The sequence below is a fragment of the Dendropsophus ebraccatus genome, chromosome 6 (genome assembly GCF_027789765.1).
Source record: "Dendropsophus ebraccatus isolate aDenEbr1 chromosome 6, aDenEbr1.pat, whole genome shotgun sequence".
In the NCBI taxonomy this organism is placed as follows: Eukaryota; Metazoa; Chordata; class Amphibia; order Anura; family Hylidae; genus Dendropsophus; species Dendropsophus ebraccatus.
This window is the reverse complement of record NC_091459.1, coordinates 126,405,969-126,428,037: the sequence shown is the minus strand read 5'-3', so window position 1 is coordinate 126,428,037 and position 22,069 is coordinate 126,405,969. Positions and strand designations below refer to the sequence as shown.

The following is a 22,069-nucleotide window of genomic DNA, read 5'->3' as shown; positions in this document are numbered from 1 at the left end:
ATTGTCTCCCCCTCATGTATGCTCGCCTCATAGAGCTGCGGGACCCATGATGTAAATGTATGTCTTTAAGGGGTTAAAGAATTATGACTTTTAGAAGATAATTAGGAAAATACTAAAACCAACATATTTACCTCAGCTACAAGCTCATGCTTACAGATGCTATACTATTTGTAGTCGCAGAAAAAGGTCCTGCACTGTTATCCTATGCCCATGCTCACCAGTCTTGACATAAAAGCTACAATGTTTTCTTTACCAAATGAAAGGGATCTTCACCAAGCCCACCCTCCCTGTCAGCCCAGAAGGGATAGCCCATGGCCTCCTGTGGAGGTTTCTGGTTTGGGACCCCCTTCCAGTACTGGGTCACAATTCTCAGGCCATCAGTCCAGTCTCTACCTGGGGGGCCACTGTTATTGTCTCAGTCAGTTCTTCCTTCTCCAAGATAAGGGCCTCTCAATTTCTGTGTAAGGTCAGCTGCAGTTCTAGTTTAAGTCTCTCTCTATGGCTGACTCTTGAGGCCCAGTATAAATTGTCCATGTACCATCAGTTCAGCATTCAGCCTGCTAATCCTCTGGTTTGTGTAGCTCCTAGCTCCTCTAGGTCCTGAAGTTCCTCAGAATGGAATAGAAGCGGCTCCCTCTGCTGGCCAGGAAAGACGGCTACAAAAATGGTGGAGGGTGTGAGGCATAAACCATATCAGGAAAGACTTAAGGATTTGAATCTGTATAGTCTGGAGGAAAGAAGAAAAAGGGGGGACATGATTGAAACCTTTATATATGTTAAAGGACTAAATAAGGTTCAAGAGGGGAGTGTTTTTTTTTGTATAAAAAAAAACTGGGCTCAAGAACGAGAGGACACAGTGAGAGGTTAGTTGGGGGAAAGATCAGAAGCAATGTGAGAAAATATTATTTTACTGAAAGAGTAGTAGATACCTGGAACAAACTTCCAGCAGAGGTGGATGGTAAATCCACAATAACAGAATTTAAACACACCTGGGATAAACATACATCTATCCTAAGATAATAAGAAAGAAAATACTAAAAGGGCCGACTAGATGGACCCAGTGGTCTTTTTCTGATGACAATCTTCTATGTTTCTATGTTTCTAAAAGAGCCTGCAGCATTACAATATTGTATCCACAGTCTACAGTTTCCACAAAGCATTGCATAAGGGTATATGCACACTGAGTAAATGTGGCAGATAAAAAGATTCCGTCGTGCACCCCCTTCCCCCCTGCAGAGCATTGCATAATAGTGCAACCACAGTTCCCGCAGTGGATTGCATAGTAGTGCACTTACAATCCCAGGTCCTGCAGAGTATTGCAGAACAGTGCACCAGCAATCCCCCTTCCTTACAGGACACTTTACAATAATGCACCCTCAGTTCCCCCTCCCTTCTATGTTTCTATGTTAATGGTCCTCTCACAACACAGGGAACAGCTCTGCCCCCCCAAGACACAGGTCACACATTAGCATGACATCATCAGAATTCCTTCACCCACTAGAATACAGCATCCACCTTTTACTTACAGCCTAGGGGTTAAAGATGGGGGCGGAGCTTCTGGGGCTGTAGAGGTCTACACAAGTATAAAAGCCTTCCCAGGGCGGAGGTGAGAACAGACAAGCCAGATCTGTGTGTTGTGTCTGCTGTCCATGCTGCAGGACTCCAAGTAAGACAACTCTCATCATCCTTTCCTGATTCTTTGCTGCAGGATTTCTTCTTCATTTACAATGTGATGCTGAGACGCCTTTCACACATTGCGACTATTATTATAATACGGACCCGTTGATTTCTATGGCACATACACACATCATTATTTATAAGGAATCCACCAACAAACCTATTGTGGGGTTCATATTTGCGGCTCAGATTTCCATAGAAATCAATGGATACCTGTAAAATGAGGACGGCTTATGGACATGTCTATAAACATCCACTATTTTTCTATCTATCGCTTGCTTTTTTAAGGCAACTTTACTCTTCTTGCGCATCTGCAACCTACGGATGCTATAAAGATGACTTTTTGAGCAATGTGGACAAAACTCTGCGGACAATAGACGCAGAAAGAAAAAAATAATACTGATGTTTGAAAGTCTATAGTTGCGCGAAAACGCTCGGGTTAGTCCAAAATGGATACGGCCTATGGTGAGAGCTTACAGGCTATTAGGAGGGGGTTAGAGACAAAAGGCAGAGGGGCAAAGTGCTTCATTGTTAAAATGGTGCGGTCAATAGGATAGTGCAGGTAAAGGTGGGGAACCAGCCACCAACCAATTCCTGTATGTACAGGTCTAAGTGCTTGGAGAGTGTGTGTAGGGGGGATGGTGGCCAAATTAGGAAACCTGATAAGCCTGCTTGGAAACAAAAAAAAATATTTTTGGTGAGCAGGAGGAGTTTATATTTTATTAAACTCTGTGGATGTTATACAAATATGACTGGTGTGGGGGGCATTGGTGCAGTGACTGGCACAAGGCAGGGATGCACTGGTGCAGTGACTGGCACAGGGGGGAGGCATTGGTGCAGTGACTGGCACAGGGGGGAGGCACTGGTGCAGTGACAGGCACAGGGGGGAGGCACTGGTGCAGTGACAGGCACAGGGGGGAGGCACTGGTGCAGTGACAGGCACAGGGGGGAGGCACTGGTGCAGTGACAGGCACAGGGGGGAGGCACTGGTGCAGGGACTGGCACAGGGGGGAGGCACTGGTGCAGGGACTGGCACAGGGGGGAGGCACTGGTGCAGTGACAGGCACAGGGGGGAGGCACTGGTGCAGTGACAGGCACAGGGGGGAGGCACTGGTGCAGGGACTGGCACAGGGGGGAGGCACTGGTGCAGGGACTGGCACAGGGGGGAGGCACTGGTGCAGTGACTGGCACAGGGGGGAGGCACTGGTGCAGTGACTGGCACAGGGGGGAGGCACTGGTGCAGGGACTGCGCAGGGAGAACCTGGGTGCTGCATTAAGAATTGACTGGAGAGGGGATAGTTTGGAGAAGGGAAGGGCAATTAATTAGCAATTGCAGTAGTCAAGACGGGAATGAATCAGAGCCACAACGAGCATTTTAGCTGATTCACCAGTAAAAACGGGATAGATTTTGGAGATGTTTTTTTTTTAGATGAAAAGAATTGAATGTGAGGAATGTAAGGCAGCGGGCTTGCTGTCAAAGGGTTATGGTTACATCACAAACAGAGATGGAGATGTCAGGTGGAGGGCAGAGGGAGGGAATACAAGCGGCTCTGTTTTAGCAAGATTGAGTTTTAGAAATAGGGAGGACATAATGTTAGAGACGGCAGACACAGTTACTGGTGTTTTGTAGGAGTGCGGGGACGGAACCCCTTGGTTACAGGTGAAATGACCTGGAAAATGCAGTCTGGGGAAAAAAGTACTCCTGTTCCATAACTCTTGTAGCCATGTTTCCATCAGTTTCCAAAGAGCACATTTAATAGAGACAGAATGCAGCTTGCTGGGAATCCTAACCAGGTTATGAGGGTTTCTGTATGAGGCAGGTGAGAAGGAGAAACTGTTAGTGAAAGAGGAAGGACTAGGCTAGAAGAATTGTAAGAGAGAGCAGATGATTTAGTGACTTATGAGGGCAGTTTCTGAGCTGCATCTTGGGGAAACATGATGGGGGTTCAGAAAGACTAAAGGCCCTATTACACGGAACGATTATCGGCCGTTGTGGCCATATATTTGCCCGTGTAATAGAAGGCAACGATCAGCCGACATGAACGACCACTATCCTCTGTACAGCTATCCTCTATGGGCTGCCCGGACGATCTAGCGATTACCTGGCCATCTTCCCCGCATCGCCCCTATACTTACCCACTCGCTGCCGCTGCGTTCAGTTGCAGTGGTGGGGAACGAGGAGCAAACGAGCGCTGACATCAGGTACATCCTCTTTAATGTGACTAATGGATAGAACTACGCTGTCATGGGGAAGCCGGTGCCACGGTCTGTTTTTTTTTTTTTTTAACAGCGGCCCGGTTCCCGTGTACAACGCCCTTCTATCCACAGGTATCGGGCAGGGGCTGAAACACGCCCGCCCCCAGTGGGAGGAAACCCCGTCCCCTCTGACGCTGCTCCATTGATTCTAATGGCTTTTTTAATTCAGAATCGGGACAGATGGTGGCCAACCTAGGCTGCTGCACTGGTTCATCAGCCGATTGCTCAAATCTGACATGCCTAAAAATTATTTTTCGACAGCTACACATCTCCTTGTGTGATAGTTAGAAGTGCAGCTGATGGCTGACCAAAGGACAGGGCCAAATAAACACTCTATGAATGCGCTATTACCAAGCGCTAAGCAATTTTGAATGCTGATCAATGAGATTGGTGCCCATTTAAGGCTTCCTTCAATTTTTTTTTCATGCTGTTCTTCATAGCGCTGGGGAGGGTGAGAAAGAAGGGGATTTTTTTGCCTTCATCCTCTGAGCCATGCTCACTTCAATCAATATGTATATTAGGTGGTTTCTTAAAATTAAAGGGGTCCTATAGATAAGGGACAAGTGTTGTAACTCGGATTACACCTTTAAGCAGAAATTTTGTGTAAAGGTGTTGCTCTGTCCATGTGAATCCACCATGTGGGAAAGGTATTTCAGAATGGCCTATCCTACACATGAAATCCCACGATCGTCATTCGTAAGAAGATATATGACTTTCAGCTTTAAATATTTTAGGACTCTCTTCTCCCCCACAGGTTCCTCTGAGGATATGTTGGCCCTTGATCCAGTCACAGTTCTCCTATCCATCATAGTATGTATTTTCTTGGTAACTGTTTTATTCAAAGACAAGGAAGATGTTCCTCACAATTATCCTCCTGGGCCGAAGCCATTGCCGATAATTGGAAATATTCTTGACTTGGATGCTAAGAGGCCTTATTTATCATTTCAAGAGGTAAGATCCACAGATCCTCCTTATTGATATTGGGCCTTCCAACCATTGGGATATCTACAATGTTCTTGCTTGAGCACCTAGAGTGAATATACTTGGCATGTACTAGTTATGTTTAGTGCTAAGCGAGCCTGTCATAATGCTTTGGTTCAGCAATGTTATCCGAACCTGTAAAAGAGGATCGAGGGCTGGGCCCACAGGTTCAGCAGGTACACAACGCCAAACAGTATACCTTTCCACTGGGAGCAAAAATGTTGTCTAAGTGATGAAGCGAGACCTGGGAATATGTTTTAGTAGCACAATAGAATAACACAAAACTGTACCGTAATTTAACATTGTCTATAAAAACAAACAAATTATCCCTTATTACCAAAGTGTCTCTTAAACAGATAATAGAAGTAAGTGTTCTTTGAACAATTTCTTCCAGATAGGTCTCTTGTTGGGGTGCACCCTAAGTATTGTGCAATACTATTTGTAATCCAAAGGGGAATACTGTCTTCCTCTTAGTTATAGACCCTGCTCCAGCTCCCCAGAGTGAAGCACTTGTTGTTCAGTTCTGTCTCTTCAGTGATAAGGTGTCAGCGTCAGGGCATGTTCACACTGAGCAAAATCGGTGGAATCCCACCTGCCTAAGTGTCAAACAGTGTGTCTATGGCAGGGTTCGCGCGCCTCCACTCAAGAACTGACATGTCAATTTTTGGAGCGGAGGCGCGTGAGCCCTGCCATACACACTGTTTGACACTAAGGCAGGTGGGATCCCGCGGTGGAGAGCTTTGCCGAGGAATTCTACAGATTTTATGCACCCTACGAGTCCCTGATATCACTAGTAGGGATGAGCGAACAGAACCGTAACGAACCAGATTCGTTACGAACTTCGCAAAAAGTTGGGTTCGTCACCGAACCGAACTTTGAGAAAGTTTGTAACGAATCTGGAATATTCAATATGCGTACGCATATCTCCTAAAATTCGAATATTCGATCCCATTAAAGTCTATGGGAACAAGTATTCGATTATTGAAAAACATCTATTTGACCACTTGGAGGTCTCCAAGTCCACAATGACACCTCAGGAAATGATGCCAACACCACTGGAATGCAACTGGGACAGCAGGGAAAGAATCTGACACCCCAAAATCGCCGGTAATAAAGTCACAAGTCGGTTATACAGGTGAATTACCTGGTTATTAAAGGGTGTATGAATATTTTATAGGTGCAGCTAGTCGGCTGTATTATGTAGCATGTAGCACTTGGTAAACAGAGTGCCTTATAGTAGCACAGCATCCTGCTTGTACCACCCAGTGTATTTATGTATGACGTAGCAGCACGTAGCACTGGATGAACACACATACTACTCTTTTTTTTTTTTTTTTTTTTAAGGTCTAGCACGTATCAGCAGCACAAAGCACTTGGTCAGCAGAGTGTAGATTTGCTACTACATATTTAAATGGAAACACCCAGTAACCTTGTTTGCTGTCAATGAATGAAAACACCCAGTGCTCTTGTTTGCTATCAATGAATGGAAACACCCAGTACTCTTGTTTGCTGTCAATGAATGGAAACACCCAGTAGCCTTGTTTGCTGTCATTTAATGGAAACACCCAGTAAGCTTGTTTGCTGTCACTGATTGAAAACACCCTGTAGCCTTGTTTGCTATCACTGAATGTAAACACCCAGTAACCTTGTTTGCTGTCAATGAATGCAAACACCCAGTAGCCTTGTTTGTTGTTGCTGAATGAAAACACCCAGTAACCTTGTTTGCTGTCAATGAATGGAAACACCCAGCAACCTTGTTTGCTGTCAATGAATGGAAACACCCAGTACTCTTGATTGGTGTCAATGAATGGAACCAACCAGTGTCCTTGTTTGCTGAAATGAATGGAAACACCCAGTACTCTTGTTTACTGTCTATGAATGGAAACACCCAGTAGCCTTGTTTGCTGTCACTGAATGGAAACACACAGTAACCTTGCTTGCTGTCACCAATTTTGGGATGGTTTATATGCTACCTCTGTTTTAATGGTTCACTGTGTGATCACTGCCATGCTGTTGCCCAGAATTTGGCGTAATGGTGCGATTAGGCAGCCTCAGAGGCATGCATACATGCTTCCCCTCCTGTCCCATATGCATCCAGAGGTGTTGGCATCATTTCCTGAGGTTTCATTGTGCACTTGGTGACCTCCAATTCGTTGAATATTGATTTCCAGGTCCCAAGGATTTTTCTCCAACAGACTATAATGGGATTTGATATTCGTTCGAATAGTCGAATATCGGGAGCTATGTGAATCTAATCCAATCGAATCGAATATTTCACTATTCGCTCAGGTCTAATATTACCAGCGATTTTGGGGTGTCAGATGCTTTCCCTGCTGTCCCAGTTGCATTCCAGTGGTGTTGGCATCATTTCCTGAGGTGTCATTGTGGACTTGGAGTAGTGATGAGCGAATAGTGAGATATTCGAATATTCAATATTCGTACGAATATCCCGCGAATGTTCGAATATTCGATTAAATATTCTATCCCATTAAAGTCTATGGGAACAAGTATTCGATTAGTGAAAAACATCTATTTGACCATTTGGAGGGTAAAACCGGAAGCTGGGGGATTTGAACGCTTATCGAATATTTATCGAATATTCACGGGATATTAGTACGAATATCGAATATTCGAATATCTCACTATTCGATCGAATATCTATTCGATCGAACAGTATTCGCTCATCACTAACTTGGAGACCTCCAAGTGGTCCAATAGATGTTTTTCAATAATCGAATACTTGTTCCCATAGACTTTAATGGGATAGAATATTCGATCGAATATTCGAATAAAAGGATATATGCGTACGAATATCGAATATTCGAATATTTCACTATTCGCTCATCACTATTAGCAAGGTTCGTTTTAGGTTCGGTTTGTACGAATCCGAACTTCACGAAAGTTCACCGGATCGAACCGAACTTTTCAAAAGTTCGCTCATCCCTAATCACTAGCACTGTGTGGTGTACTTGGATGCAGCAAAACTTAACTTACAAGTTCTTGTCAGCTTTCTTTAACGCAGGCTCCTCTCTTTTTGACCTTAGTAGTACACTCTTCTTCACTGTATGTAGGGTTGAGGGTCGGATTAGGGTTACTACAAACATGATTTAACTATCCCCTTCCCACACAACAACTCTAACCCTCCGGGTTGGTGCTAATCAGGAGGGTTGGGTTAGAGTTGGGGCTGTGGGGAGGGTTAGACATGACAAATCATTGGCCATAACCCTAATCCGACCCCCAACCCTAATACTAAACGTTCGGATTAGGGTCGGGGGTCCGGCAGGGTCTGATTTTGACTGTTAGGAAGCCTGTAGTGAAGCAGCCAATGAAATCCGTCCGGAGCGGGGCTTGCCTGGGAGCTGTGTGCCCGCCCGCAGCAAGGTCCCTTTACGGTATGGGATTTAGTGACTACTCTTCTCAGATAACTGATAGGAAGTCCTTCCTTAGCAGCACACAAGCACTTCCTGTTTCCTGCTAAGTGATGATGCAGTAAGTTATCTTTGGTATGAAGTATCAAAACTGCAACCACAGCATACTGATAGCCTTGTAGAAGTCCAAAACATCCAAGTAATTACATTCACATGCAATACAACACATAAACATATACTTATATAAGCAGTTTACTGCTTTGCTGCCACCTACTGACCATAGTTATTATTGCAGTATACATGACATGGCAAATAACTCCACATTCTTAGGGTATGTGCACACTGAGGAATCCGCTGCTCACGGCTGCGCCTCTCCAACCGTGCCATGGACTCCATTCTATGTACAGGTGGATTCCGCCGTCTTTTTGGATGGACAGCGGAATCTACCTGTGCATAGAATGGAGTCTATTGCACGGGTGGAGATGCACATTGTGAAGAGCGACCGGTGATCTGCCTGGGTTCCTCAGTGTGCACATACCCTTACACCTGAACTCTGCTCTCTCGGCTGTACTCTCGCTTATTACACTTATTACATCGCTGTGTCTGAAGAGGAGGGTGTCACAACCCTCTGCAGCTCACACTTCTGACGGCAGAGCTCCGTACAAAGCAAGCTTGGCTGGAGTACCCCTTTAATTTAGTGTAAAATTCAGGTCTAAAGCATCAAGCCACAGCTACAGAAGCTATAGTTACTTAATAAAATTAGATATTTTACCTTATGGCTTCTGCTCATCTTAGTTCAGCCTTGAGCTTCATACGCTTATCATGATTCTATCTTCTAGCTGGCTAAGAAGTACGGCCCAGTGTACAGTATAAAGATGGGAGTCCAGAAGATGGTTGTGCTGTGCGGATATGACATCGTAAAGGAAGCTCTTGTCAACCATGCAGACGAGTTTGCTGATAGACCAAACGTGCCAGTTTTAATAGATCTTTCAAAAGGATACGGTAACATCTCTGTCTGATGTGATCAATGACTCTTTCACTTGGTTACACACATATAGTAGGTAGAGATGAGCGCAAAAACATGGGTTTTGCACATTTTTTGCTTATTTTCAAGGAAGCTGAGCATGGATGGTGGACTGATAGTGAAGGTGAATGTAATGCACTGGTGATGAGGCAATGAGATTAGACTCTGCTGCCTACAGGTATAAAGTAGTCCAGTAGCAGGACATTTATCAATATAAGCTTTGGCATAAGACCCAGAAAAGGTGCAGATTTTTGCACAAACCACCCAGTTTGCACATAAATCTGTGTGCCTTTTTTTGTGGCGTATGCCTGACATGCCTGATCGGCGGGAGGGAGGTGTGGCACGGAGGCGTGGCCTTCTACTCTTAGTAAATCCAGCAGACTATGTGGGGGCGGGACTTTATTTAGGACCTGTGCAACAGTCTTGATAAATGTGCCCCTTAGAGCAGTTCAGCTGCACTGCAGAGGATCCTTACCTCTCCCTGCCTGTTCAGTTCTGTCCCTTGCTGTATGCTGATGAGATGCTGAAGGAAGAGATAAACCGGGGCCTGCTGCTGTTAAGTCAGTTGTACTGCACTCTGCGTACTGTAATCTTCCAAGTTAAAAATGACCACTGCCAAGATGGCCGCCAGCCTACAGTGTATATATAGCCTGTGACATTACTCCTGATTGGCAATGGAGCTTTCTTGTCAGCACCAGATATCCTGGTCATGTGATGTCCTCTTCATGCAATGTAGTTGGTGCAATTTTGTAAAAGTTTGCCATGGCAAAAGTCTTGGTTCTACTTAAATCAGAGTTTGACCCCAAACTTTGGGTGGAACTCTGTTCTGGGTGTCCCAGTTCGCTCATTTCTAAACTTTACCATATAAATTATTAACCCCTAAAAGAATGTTTTATATAGACTAAGGTGATAATGAAAAGTACAGAGATTATTCATTATGTCTATTCTTCAGGTCTTATCTGTTCTAATGGACATAACTGGAAAGCCATGAGACGGTTCACTCTTTCTACATTACGGGATTTTGGGATGGGGAAGAGAACCTTAGAAGACAAGATCAATGAGGAAGCAAATTATTTAGTGGAGACATTTAAATCCTACAGAGGTAAAATGCCCTGGAATAATAGTAATTTATGTGTGTATAGAGTCATGAGAACATCCTGTTAGGGCTAATACTGTGTACCTACTGTGTAAGGTAATGGGTATGAGTTGGTATGGAAATATAACAAATATTAATACCTATAAGCAAAAGAATATAACTACTTTAAAGGAATTATCCAGCGCTACAAAAACATGGCCACTTTCCCCCTACTGTTGTCTCCAGATTGGGTGGAGTTTTGAAAGTCTGTTCCATTGAAGTAAATAGAGCTTAAAGGGAACCTGTCATCCCCCCCCCCCCCGTGCCGGGGTGAGAGGCTCCCGACCACCTGCTAAAGCCCCCGGAGGCGCGTTGAGAACCCTGTTCCATCCCCTCCCCGCTATGTGTAAGTTCACACAATAAAGATTTGCCTGATTGCATCGGATCCGGTGAGTGCGGAACTTGTTTTCTCCTACCTCATTATTGACTGTTTGCTAGCCTCTGCTCCGAGCACCCCGGGAATATGGCATCTTTATATGGTTGTAGCCTCCTACACAGCAATATATCCACCTCCATGTACTAGGGCATACTATACATCGCTGTGCTGGTTATCTGTTTTCTCTTTGTGGCAATAAATACTATAATACTGCTCCTATATACAGTAATATAACTACTACAATACTGCTCCAATATAAATACTATAATGTCCAAGAGACATTATGGCTTGACAAAGCGCACCTGTAGCGCGAAACTTGCCTGCATTTCATGTCCATGAATAAATAGAAGACCCCATTACTTTTGGGTGAGTGCCATACGTCTCTTTCTTTTAACTATTATAAATACTATAATACTGCTCCTATATACAAGAATAAAACTACTATAATACGGACATGGAGAGAAAGGAGCTGCTGCACCTCACACCTATGTCTGACACTAATGCCTCTCCGCTACATTTAAAAACCAACGCCAGGATGTTGGTATATAATTTAATCAAACCATATTGCCTCATGTACCACGTGCAGGTCTCCTGGTTCCCTTGAGTCCCTACACTAACTCAACACTGTGTCGGTCAGCGACCACCAACCCCGCAAAGCGAGCGCAAGCAGGGAAGGGAGGCCATAGAATGGCCCTGCAACCCCAATGTCACAGGACCAAACCCCAAGGGCCCCCCAAACCCAGCTGGCGCTGCCTGCGGAGAAAGCTGCCCCCAAGCAACACAAGTGTGAACATGGTCTAACTACTCACCATTGCTCCTGAAGGTAGAATGGAAAGAATAGGAGGTACTTGCCATGTGTGCACAGGTGCTTCCTGGTGATTTGGGTCACATGGGTCTTACAAAGGAGGAGTGCTAGCCAAAAGGGAGAAAAGTAAAATACGACATGGAGAGAGAAAAGAGCTGCTGCACCTCACACCTATGGCTGACACTAATGCCTCTAGGCTACATTTTATGTGACCCTAATCAGCAGGCAGCAGGAAGCACCTGTGCATACATGGTAAGTACCTCCTATTCCTATTCTACCTGCAGGAGTATTGGTGAGTAGTTTGACCTTGTTCCCAATTGTGTTGCTTGGTGGCAGCTTTCTCCACCGGCGGTGCCTCCGGGTTTGGGGGGGCCATTCTATGGCCTTCCTTCCCTGCTTGCCCTTTTTTGGGGGGGTTGCAGTCGCTGACCAACTCAGTGAGTTAGTGTAAGGACTCGTATGAACCAGGGGACCTGCATGTGGTACATAAGGCAATATGGTTTAATGAAATTATATACCAACATCCTGGTGTTGGTTTTTAAATGTAGCCAAGAGGTATTTGTGTCAGCCATGGGTGTGATGTGCAGCAGCTCCTTTCTCTCTGCATGTCGTATATAACGACTATAATACTGCTCCTATATACAAGAATATAACTACCATAAAACGAACATGGAGAGAAAGAAGCTGCTGCACCTCATACTTATGGTTGACACCAATGCTTCTCGGTTACATTTCAAACAGACGCCAGGATGTTGGTATATAAATTGATCAAACCATATTGCCTCTTGTACCACGTGCAGGTCTTCTGGCACACATGAGTCCCTACTCTAAATCAACACTGTGTCGGTCAGCGACCACCAACCCTGCAAAGCAAGCGACAACAAGGGACCCCACAGGCACCGCCGGCGGAGGAGGAGGCCGCCAAGCAACAACAGTGTGAACAAGGTGTTACTACTCACCATTGCATCAGCAGGTAGAAGGGAAGGAAAAGGAGGTACATACCGTGTGTGCACAGGTAGAAATACCTTGTTCACACTTGTGTTGCTTGGTGGCCGCTATCTCTGCCGGCGGCGCCTGCTGGGTTTGGGGGGGCCCTTGGGGTTTGGTTCTGTGACGGTGGGGTTACAGGGCTATTCCGTGCTCTCCCTTCCCTGCTTTCTTTGCGGGGTTGGTGGTCGCTGACCGTGTTGACTTAGTGTAGGGACACGTAAGCCAAGGGACCTGCACGTGGTACATGAGGCAATATGGTTTGATCAAATTATATACCAACATCCTGGCGTTGGTTTTTAAATGTAGCCGAGAGGCATTAGTGTCAGCCATAGGTGTGAGGTGCAGCAGCTCCTTTCTCTCCATGTCCATATCACTACTACCTCCTATATACAAGAATATAACTACTATAATACTGCCCCCTATATACCTGGATATAACTACTATAATACTGCTCCTATGTACAAGAATATAACTACTATAATACTGCTCCTATATACAAGACTATAACTACTATAATACTGCTCCTATATACAGGAATATAACTACTATAATACTGCTCCTATATACAAGAATATAACTACTATAATACTATCTCCTATATACAGGAATATAATCAATATAGCATTCAGCTTACTAAACATTGGCTTACTTCACTTATTTCTTTTACTTCAGGTGAACCCTTCGACAACAACATGATAATGAACACTGCTACTGCCAACATCATTGTATCTATATTACTCGGCCATCGCTTTGACTTTGATGATTCAAAGCTTCAGACTTTTGACCATAATAAAGGAAAATATGAGGATTGGTGGTAGCCCCATGGCCTTGGTGAGTTCTTACAATGTTTTCATTGTAATCTAGTCAAACACTCAAAGAATGTAATGACTACACAGCAGCTGCCAACAACTAGCTCATTCTTGGTCCTTAATTTTACCCTATTCACCATGTAGTAAAAATAGCATTATAATTTTATTCCCTGGATCAGTACCATCACAGTAATAGAATTTTTACTTGTTTGACACAATAGAAGCTTTTTATTAATTTTTTTCTTGAATAAGCATTTTTTTTTCTTTTTCTTTTTTATTTTTCCACCATGCAGAATAAACCATGGTTGATGTACAGTGTTATTTAAAATTACTTCAACCCAGAAGGTTTTAGGGGGCATCTGCTGCTTTAAATGAGTTGAAAATTTGTCAACGGGCACTTAAAAAGATGCATTTGCAATTTATTAAAGGGGTACTCCGGCAGGGGGGGCTATTTTGGGATCTGGCCGGGGAGAAGGTGGCTGAGGGAAACGACGTCCACTCACCTCCCCGGTTCCAGCGGCGGGTCCAGTATCGCGGCGGGTGCCTGGTCGCTTCCTGATGTCTGACGCGGGCTCGAGACGTGACGTCTCAAGTCCGCTCAGCCAGTCAGTGACAGAGGCGGGATCCGTTTCAAGTCCGCTTGAGACAAAATTTCACTACTTTCAGTCTGCCATGCACCCAAGCTATACAATATAATAAATATTTTTGTTTTCATTTTGAACCCTGTCGTTTGAAACTGCTCAGAAAAACACTGTGTAACATTTGTAGGGGTTCTTATTCTACACTATTTATTTATTTTTTTTAATGGCCAACTTCTGAGACATTAAAATGTCACCCTATCAGGAACCATTGTCCGAGCTCGTACCCTTGTGATACTTTAAAAAATGGCAGGAAGAGTTACTGTCCAGTTACCATGCGTGTCCGGAAAAATGGGACACGAATGGTAATATTATTTGCCAGAGTTGTAGCACCACGACTATGATTAACAGGAAGGGAAATGTCCTCTGTTAACCATAGTCATGGGGATGTGTGTATGGAAAATCCTCGGGGCATGGGTTGCACACTGTCTTTTGGTGAGACATTAAGCTGCGATATGTAATATGTTTATTTTTTTGCTTGAGGTTAAAAAAAAAAAATAATTATATATAATATAATGTGTGTGTGTGTATATATGTAGTGGGTGAATATTTTGGGGGGGACTTTACCTGGATAGAGACTGACACATGTCTGAGAACTGCCTGGAGTTTCAGTGGTCAACATCTGGGACAGGGGTAGAGAATAGCAGTCTATGGAACCATGGTCGTAGTGTATATACCCTTTGTTTCTTTTGGCAGGTTTGCCGAATTTTGGCATACATTTTGTGTTTGTTGGTACCAAAGCCTAAACTAATAGCACTTAAACAGCTAAACTGTGGCAGCTACACTAGTAGGACTATTGGGACTCTCTTGCACCGGAAAAAAAACACATGTACAAAACATACATTTTTTTTATTTATTTTTTTTGCAACAATAGAGATTTTTTTTTAAATGTCTCATTGCTTTTTGTGGGTGAAGCAGCTGTTTTGCACATTTCTGCATGCAAATTCACATTCTACCCCACCCCTGACCTTTCGTACATGGGTGGGCCAGAGGAAGAAGCAGGAGTGGGATATCACGAGATGCATGGAGCACTCGAACCCAAAGGAACCGTGCAGAAGTTCAACAAATGTAAAGGTTATGAAAGACCAGGTACATGGCTGTACCCTGTTTATTGCCAGAGGCTGTATACATAACCTGGAACCCAGTGAGGATGATTGTTTACGGGTGCTTATAGGAAAACTTTAATATGGAAAAAGTTTAAGGGTTACTTTGTATCATAGTGAACGCTGATTACAAGTGCCTTATCAAGGACTTTGAGTGCTTCCCATTAGGCAGAAGAAATCCCACTTTATAACTTATGTTTATGTTTAGAGCAATATTTATGCCTATTGCACTTTATTTGTGAATTTTCAGCTATGCTGCTATTATATTGCATATGAGGTATATGGGTTGTATATAAGAAAAATTTGCATTTTTGACCCATTTGTGGCCGACTGAGATTTTGAAAGTACTCCACAGATAAAAGACTTTTACCCATTTGTGTAAAGTCACTGTTGAACAATAATACCTCATCTTCATGTTGGCTGGTTTCTACTGCACCTTTCCAACACCAAGGGTGTCCCCTATGATTACCTAATAGGTTGCTCACTGGGTTAACTTCACCCAGGAGAGCTGTGAACTGAGTGTACAGACACACAAAGTGGCAGGACAGGAGCCATAGATACATTACTTACACAACTACCATCACAATATCCTCTATCTGTTTTTGATACCTAATCAACTTTCTATAACCCTTTCTAACCCTGCCTCTGCCTATTTGTCTCTAGCTATTGTAAATGTCTGTGTTCAGTTCACTGCACAGGAGCTGACTTGCTACTATAGAAAATATATAACCCAGCTACAAAGCAATATGGATAACTCCTTGCACATGCACTTTTGCTGTAATATAATGTACTATGTGCGGCCACCATTTTGTAAGAATGGCGAACTATCAAATTTGTTCCCAAATAAAAATTTTTTGCAAACTTCTCAGTTCAGGAACTTTGGTTCGCTCATCTCTACACATTAGGCTATTTAATATCGATGCTATCTCCTTTTTTTTCTGGTTTGGGTACAGTTCCTCTTTAAGGGCAAAGAATAAAAACATCTATTTTACAGTAAACACAAACTGATGCAAAAAAAAGTAGGGGAAAAAAAAGCAAAATACATTTTAAAGATAAAACAGGATGTTTTAAAAGTATGTAAAAAAAAAAAAAATGTATAACAAGGCCCAACCCCACACCGTATTACACAGCCCGACCCTGCACTGTGAGCGAGTGCATTAAGACGAAACCTACGGGCAGATGTATCTTAAGTTTGGAATCACTTTGATTTACAGAAGGCCCGTAGATACAACTGTATTACGCTTTAACTCCTATGTGTCACACTATAAAAAAAAAAAATTCTAGAAAGACAACGTTCAGATGGGTTATATTTGATACGGATCCGCACTCTTCTGCCACCCTAACCTTCTCAGTAGATTTTAGTAAACGTGCTGTGTTTTTCTTGCATACATGTAGTGTATAGGTAATGACTTCTCTTATATTCTCCTCCACAGTTGTACAACGCGTTTCCATCCGTGATGCGCTGGATTCCAGGAAGTCACCAAACCCTTCGACCGACCATCAATGAATTTCATTCATTTGTTAGAGAGGTCTTCACAAAACAAAGGGATCAACTGGATGTCAATGACCAGAGGAATTTTATAGATTGTTTTCTGGTTAAACAGAAAGAGGTAAAGTAATCAGATAAGACATTTGATGATAGTGGCTGGGAGGATTTAAGAGAGCTAAAGGGCTACTCTGGAAAACAAAAAGTTTTTACATTAATTGGTGCCAGAAAGTTACAAAGATTTGTAATTTACTTCTATTTTATAGTCTCCAGTCTTCCCATACTTATCAGCTGCTGTATGTCCTGCAGGAAGTGGTGTATTCTTTCCAGTCTGACACAGTGCTCTCTGCTGCCACCTCTGTCCATGTCAGGAACTGTCCAGAGCAGCAGCAAATCCCCATAGAAAACCTCTCTTGCTTTCCAGACTGGAAAGAATACATCCCTTCCTGCAGGACAGAGTAGATTATAAATCTCTGGCACCATCTGAAAGATTTAATTTTTTTTGCTTATCAACCCCTTTAAAATTATATGCTGACACACTTCTATTCATTTACAGTATTTGAAGCTCAGTTTTCTGATACAGATCAAAAAAAAAATTATGTGCATAGATAAATTGCTGGCTACCAGCAGCCTCCACTAGGGGGAGCTTCAGAGCCAACTGCATACTGTTTATACATTACAGGGGTACTTTAAAGAAATTATACAATTTTTAAATATTTCTGTTTAAAAATTATAAGTCTTCCAGTACTTATCAGCTGCGGTATGTCTGACTGATAGTATACTATGTGTGAACAAGGCCTAAAACTCCATTCCTAACACAGCCTGCAGTGAGCTCCTCAGATCCCCCCCTAGTGGTGACCTCTACCTGCAAAACAAAACTCCAACCACATTATTAGGAGAAATTCTTTGACAAAGAATTTTTGACCTAAAATACCATGATGTTATGCCCTGATAATAACAAAAAAGAGAGATCCAATACACGTTGTTTTTTCATATGTTCCTGTAGTGTTCTCCTATGGATAATATTCTATATTTTGCACATTTCAGGAAAAACCAAACCCAGAATTATATTTTCATGATGAAAACCTCACAACTCTTGTGACCGACTTGTTTGTTTCTGGAACGGAGACGACTTCTACCACCCTGAGATGGGGTCTTCTAATAATGATGAAGTATCCTGACATTCAAGGTAAGAAGATATTTCTCTAACTTGGTCATATTAAAATTAGGACCGGAGCTGCCCAGTTGGCATGAATGGAAAACATTACTGGATTTACTCTGTGAGCTTTGAAAGGTCATTTCATGTGTCAGCTTTTACTGTAACTCTGTACAGGTTGCTTTACAGTAGACTCCTCTTTATCATCACAATCAGAACAGGAATTTTCTGCTTAGTTTTAGGCATAGTGGTAAGAATGGGAACTGTAAGATTTCAGAATTATTTTTAATTTTAGACAGTAAAAAAAAAATAATTAAATAAAAATCACAATAAAAAAAAAGATTAACTATTTAGTAGCTATGACAACCTGTCATTACTAGAGAAGCCGATCAGACTAGATCAAAGCAGATCAGCACTGCAATGTATCTTACCTTTTATTAAACATTCAAGCAGTCCCCTAGATTGGACAGTAAAATAAAGTGTAAATGTAAAAAAGAAATAAATAAAAAAACACATAGGGGGAAATTTATGAAGAACGGCATACTTTGTATGCCAGTATTAAATTATGGACATGAAGAGAAAGGAGCTGTTGCACATCACACCTATGGCTGACACTAATGCCTCTCGGCTACATTTACAAACCAACGCCAGGATGTTGGTATATAATTTGATCAAACCATATTGCCCTATGTACCACGTGCAGGTCGCCTGGTTCACATGAGTCCCTACACTACTTCACCACTCTGTCAGTCAGCAACCACTAACCCCCCGAAGCGAGCACAAACAGGGAAGGGACGCCATAGAATGGTCCTGCAACCCCAATGTCACAGGACCAATTTCCAAGGGCCCCCCAATACCCAGCAGGCAGCGCTGGCGGAGAAAGTTCCCACCACTCAGCATTGCTCCTGCAGGTAGAATGGGAAAAAAAGGAAGTACTAGTCATGTGTGCACAGGTGCCTCCTGCTGATTGCGGTCACGTGGGTCTTACCAGGAGGAGTGCACGTGGTACATGGGGCATTGGGGTTTTATCAAACTATATATACCAAAATCCTGGCGTTGGTTTTTAAATGTAGCTGAGAGGCATTAGGTCAGCCATAGGTGTGAGGTGCAGCGCTTCTTTCTCTCCTTGTCCGTAGTATTAAATTAGGCCTTGTCTCTTATTGAATTGGGCTGATGGACGGCCGACATACAAAATCTTCTCCTGCTTCCAGGTAGTAAATGAGCACCTTTCTGCGCTCCTCCAAGCCCTTACTGCCTTTCCATCGGGGGAGTGGGGCATACAGCAGGCGTACACCAGGGAGCCGTGACGTTCATGAATGTTCCAATGTCCCCCAATGCAAATAAGCACAAAAAAGTACACATATTTGGTATTGCCACATACATAAGGACCCTGGCAATAAATTATCGCATGAGTAAACCTGGACGGTGACTGGAGAAAATTTTAAGTCTGAAAAATGTCATTACAGAATATATTCAAGAAGAAATTGAAAAAATAATTGGTTCAGCAGAGCCTCAGTTGTTGCACCGCCAACACATGCCATACACCGACGCTGTTATCCATGAGATTCAGAGATTCGCCAACATTACACCATTTAATGGGCCACATATGACCACTCAAGATGTCACCTTGAAGGGCTTCGTTATACCAAAGGTATGAGATAAAAGTAAAAAATACTGACTATGGTCATCTTGAATTGAATGGATTTAGGCTAATATCAATGAGTGTGCTAGGGAGCATTAGTAAGGAAATCCGGGGGCAAAAATATTAATAAACAAAGACACAATATGGAGGTAAAAACAGGCAAAATCATACTCTTTCAGTTAAACGTGTTGGTGCTTGATACGGTACTGGATACAAACTGATAGATCTACTATTTGCCCACATAGTCCGCCTTGTCATGAAGACTTTCAACTCTTCATCTCTGCATCTCACCACAGATAACCATGTATGAATCTTTGCAGGGGACTCACATCATTCCATCCCTGACATCTGTCCTACGAGACCCCAAATACTTCAAGAAACCTGATGAGTTTTACCCTCAACATTTTCTGGATTCCGATGGAAACTTTGTCAAAAATGAGGCCTTCATACCATTTTCTGCTGGTGAGTAAAGATATTGGACCCTGCAACTACTTGGAGGTCCTTTCTGTCACCAGACGCCATGATGGATTCTCATATATTTATATCTTTTTCCTATTTCCCTTTCTGTAGGGAGGAGAAGTTGTGCTGGAGAGAACTTGGCTAAGATGGAGCTTTTCCTCTTCTTTATAAAGCTGCTGCAGAACTTCACATTCAAGGCTCCTCATGGGGCAAAACTGGATCTCACCGCTGCCACCGGCTTAACCTTGAACCCACAGAAGCATCAGATCTGTGCAATTCCTCGCAATTAATGGACAGTTCTCTTTGTGGTTGCCCAATCTCTGAATGGGTTTTTCTAATATATCATAGTCATTGTATAGTTCAAAAAAGTCAGAGCTGGGACAAAGGGTAGGCCGCCACCTTGGTACAAAATGCTTTCTCCAACTGCACCACCTCTGCTGCCCATGCTGCTTGGTTATCTCGGCTGTCCACTCCCCTTTACCTACCCCGGTAAGCAGTAATCACTTACAATAAACTTGGTCCACTGTACTATAAGGTGGGCAGCAACATTTATCCTAACCCTGGACCCTGCAACGCTCATTAACAGTAACTCACAGCAGATAGATGTGCACTAACTGACAGGACCATCCTCTTTTGCCTGTTCCACCTCTCTCTGACCAGGATTGGGAGAAAGATGGAGCAGTCACAGTATAAGTAGTCAGTATTCACCCTGATCGAGATTGCCACAAGCCTTTGGATAGAAGCCGCAATCCTTACAAGTCAGTGTCCTGATTGCTGATCACACAAATGAAGTCAGACATTGCTTATCTATATTTGAAACATGCTGATGGTGACCCTTAATGAGTGCAGGAAGCAGCCATGAGAGGGAGTGCCCGGGTTATGGAGTAAGGGTACTATTACAGGGAATGATAATTGGCTAAATCAGCTTTATCTGGCCGATTAGCGCTCTGTGTAATAAACACAACAATCAGCCGATCATCGGGTGATCGTTGATAAAGGTTTGGACCTATAATTGTTGGGCGCCAACCACGCATCGCTACGTTAAATAGCAGTGTGCGTCTGACGATGTCAGAGTGCATACATTACCTGTCCATGCTGCAGGGCTTCTCTTGTGCTCTGCTTTTCCCTGGATCCTGCACGCTCCGTCTTCAGAAAGGGGGGGGGGGAATCCTATGTGTTTGTTTGTTTTTTATTTATTTAAAAAAAAAAAACACACATAGGATCCCCCCCTTTCCATAACCAGCCAGGTTAAAAACCAAGAAGCGGCAGCCTAGTAGCACCAAGGTGGGAAGGACCATTTATTTTGGCCCTCCCCGGCCTAATATTACCAGCCTGCTGCCGCCCAGTCCGGGAGCGCCAATTTCGACGCTTCTGGACTACTGGCACCCGGCTCCTCCCAGTACCCCTGGTGCCGTTGGGTACTGGGGTAATAATGGGGGGTTAGTGTTAGCCATTTTATACGGCTAACACTAGGCCCCGACTTAGTAATGGATTCCGTCTATCAGACAGCTTCCACTACTAAGTCTGTAAAGTAATAAAAGAAAACACAACACACCTAGAATTCTTTTTTATTCAAATAAAAACACCCCACACCCCTCGTTGACCATTTTATTGAACATTAAAGTCCACCGGTCATCAACGTAGTTCAAACGAATCCGTCGTAATCCTCTGCATGCTGGGATCTGAAAAAGAAAGGGAGAAGATTGTTGATTCTAGAATTCTCTGCAAGCTCCTAAGATAGGAATGTAAGGCCGGCGATCGCTTTTGTGACGCTTCCATCAGGAGCTATGTTGTTAGGGATAAAAGTACAGCCTTTACAAACACCTCCTTTTTCTGCAAATATCATATCAAGAGCCATTCTATTTTGCCAGGTTATTAGTGAGGTTGGACCTAGCTGGTCAGCTAGTCCCCTGATTGCGTCCCATGTGAAATTTATTAATCTCTGCTGATTATGATATATATAGTTTATCCAGTCCACATTTTTATTAACTGTGGACCACCAAAAGAGAATTGTTTCAAACCCAGCAGCAATTTGGTTTTTAGCTTTAAATTCATTTGGCGCCCCTCTAGGGACCCCAATACTGTCTATGAAGACTCTTGAGTCAAAGGATCCCCCTGGGGATTCTTCACATTTCCTCATGGATTACAGTCTGCGTCTGCGTCT

General features: G+C 43.3%; 1 pseudogene; it reads left to right on the top strand.

The window, feature by feature from the left end:
- Window positions 1–4,701: 4,701 nt before the first annotated feature.
- LOC138795067 (cytochrome P450 2K6-like) lies at window positions 4,702–20,195 on the top strand (annotated as a pseudogene).
- The last annotated feature ends 1,874 nt before the right edge of the window (window positions 20,196–22,069 follow it).